Source organism: Coregonus lavaretus, assembly GCF_964263955.1.
Source record: "Coregonus lavaretus genome assembly, chromosome: 15".
Classification (NCBI taxonomy): Eukaryota; Metazoa; Chordata; class Actinopteri; order Salmoniformes; family Salmonidae; genus Coregonus; species Coregonus lavaretus.
Window position 1 is genome coordinate 37,426,399 of NC_140002.1, and position 2,487 is coordinate 37,428,885.

At 45.2% G+C, this 2,487-nt stretch overlaps 1 pseudogene across 1 annotated transcript in view; it reads left to right on the forward strand.

Annotated features, from left to right (window-relative positions):
* LOC311142382 (protocadherin alpha-C2-like) overlaps nucleotides 1-1,114 on the forward strand; it is a 24,287-nt pseudogene extending 23,173 nt beyond the window's left edge. The window contains exon 4 of the transcript in view: nucleotides 811-1,114. The product of the transcript in view is annotated as a protocadherin alpha-C2-like (transcript). The remainder of the gene's footprint in view (nucleotides 1-810) is intronic.
* Nucleotides 1,115-2,487: the final 1,373 nt, after the last annotated feature.

Sequence of the window (2,487 nt, forward strand, 5' to 3'; positions counted from 1 at the left end):
CACAATTCATGCTTGCATATTGTTTGAGAAGTTATCTTTCTCTCCACTGCTGTGTTGAGACCTTGTAGTGGGAGAGTGGAATTAGGTTAGTGTTGGATTTTCGCACTTCCTGTCATCCTTACATGCTAATTCCCATCACATCACAGTGTTAAACATCCCAGTCCCTCTCTGCCTTTAAAGGTATTTCTAGTCTACCCTTGTATTCTCAGCAACACCACTGCCTGATAAAGTTCTACTCCTGCAATCCCTTTCCCCGTCGTCAGTTTATCGGTGTGCCTCTGGCTTCTAACTTAGAATTTTTGCTCATCTATGCTGTATTACAGATGTGGTAATACTTAACCTTAGGCAGAAATAGGAAACTGAATAAGGCTTTGTGGTAGAATTTGCTGGTGTTTTCAGAATCTCACTGTGATGATGATAATGATGATGATGAAGATGACGTAGCTCATCCCTCTGGGTTCTCTCTCCCCTCTTCTATCTATCTATCTATCTATCTATCTATCTATCTATCTATCTATCTATCTATCTATCTATCTATCTATCTATCTATCTATCTATCTATCTATCTATCTATCTATCTATCTATCTATCTATCTATCTATCTATCTATCTATCTATTCTATCTATCTATCTATCTCTCTCTCTCTCTCTCCTCTCTCTCTCTCTCTCTCTCTCTCTCTCTCTCTCTCTCTCTCTCTTCTCTCTCTCTCTCTCTCTCTCTCTCTCTCTCTCTCTCTCTCTCTCTCTCTCTCTCTCTCTCTCTCTCTCTCTCTCTCTCTCTCTCTCTCTCTCTCTCTCTCTCTCTGGTAGATGGTGAGGGGGGTGAGCTGTCCCTCCGGTTGGAGCTGGCATCGACAGTAACAGCTGGCACTTCCGTTACGGCCTGGCCCAGGCTACGGCCCCCCTCAGTTCCTGAGGCCTGGAGAGATCCCCCCTGAAGCCTTCATCATCCCCGGCTCCCCGCCATCATCTCAATCCGCCAGGGCCAGGGAGGAGAGGACGACAAGAGGCGCTTTATCACCTTCGGAAAGAAGGAGGAGGCCAAGAAGAAGAAAAAGAAGAAGAAGACAAGAAAGACAAGAAAGAAAAGGGGAAGGAGGATGTGGACGAGTAGAGGAGAAAGGAGAGATATGAAAACAGAGCTACCAACTAAAGTCCATATAACAGATGCAAGACAAAAAGCCAAGTGAATATTTTAGAAGCAGGAGAGCCTCCCTGTGGTGTGTTTGCATAGTTAAGTCTGCCCAGCCAAGTCCCCATTAGCCATGTCCATGAAACAGCCAATTGTAGCCTCTTCCAGGTTGGCCCTCCGAGGCTTCCATACCTCTGGCTATTAAACAGGCTTTATATTGGATTTAATAGGCTGTCATTAGCCAGACATTTGCTGAAAGAAAATACTGTTTCTAATCAAACACAAATACAGTTGATTAGAAGAACCTTTCTACAATGATGATTATGTACTCAACTTTCCCTGTCCCACTCTTTCATGTATGAAATACCATAAGTGAGAGAAACCTCACACACTGTTTTAATGGCAGTGCTAACACCAGTGCTACAGTCCTGCCAGCCCATCTCCCCAAACTGGCCTGAAATGGGATGCTCTTCCCTGGCCCTTCTGGCCCCATGTTGGCATCTCTGTCTTTACTCCGCCCCCTGCCTCCTCTGCTCTCCTGATTGGAGGGGGAGAGGAGGAGCTCAATCTGACAAAGAATGACACAGAGGCTCTCTTCTCCAATAACATGGAGGCCTTGTGAAAAAAAAGGAATACAAAATTGTTTTTTCTACAAAATATAAAAAAGAAAAAGTGACCCAAACAACACACCTGACATCCGTGTATCTACATTACAGTGAGCTGTATGAGATTAGAATGGGTTAAGATTAGTGCTGGCCGAGATTGAAGGCTGGATTAGAATGCCCAGGTTATTTTCGGTGCGTGCTGAAGCCGGGGTGTTTCATGCCTGGCACTGCTGGCGCTGTTGGCAGCACAGGGCAGGAGCAAAATACCTGGCCCCCGTCTTCTCACCTAGAACAGAAAACAGGTCAGTGGGGCCTTGAACCCACAGTCTGTGCAGCACAGAACCACAATAACTAACAAACATACTAGACAGTCAGGGCAGACATGCACACACCTCTCTGGATACTATACAGCTCTCACCCATCCTAAAGGCTGTGGCCTATTGCAGTGGGCTCTTTTCTATGGGTGTGGAATATATGGCAGGAACGTTGCTTGTTGCTTCATTTCTGTTCAAGTCTGATCCCCCTACTTCAGTCATTGAATGTTCAGTAGTCAATGTTCAATAGTTCTTCAAGCTTGTAGGATTCGCTCCTCTGTTACCCCCTCTAACGTTACTCTTCCTTCTTCTGATCCCCATGTCCAGGAGCCCTCTTAACTTCAGATGACTTGTTCCTCCTTAAACACAGCAACAGTGTTATCCTGTATAACACACACACACACACACACACAAATAAAACACACACACACACACA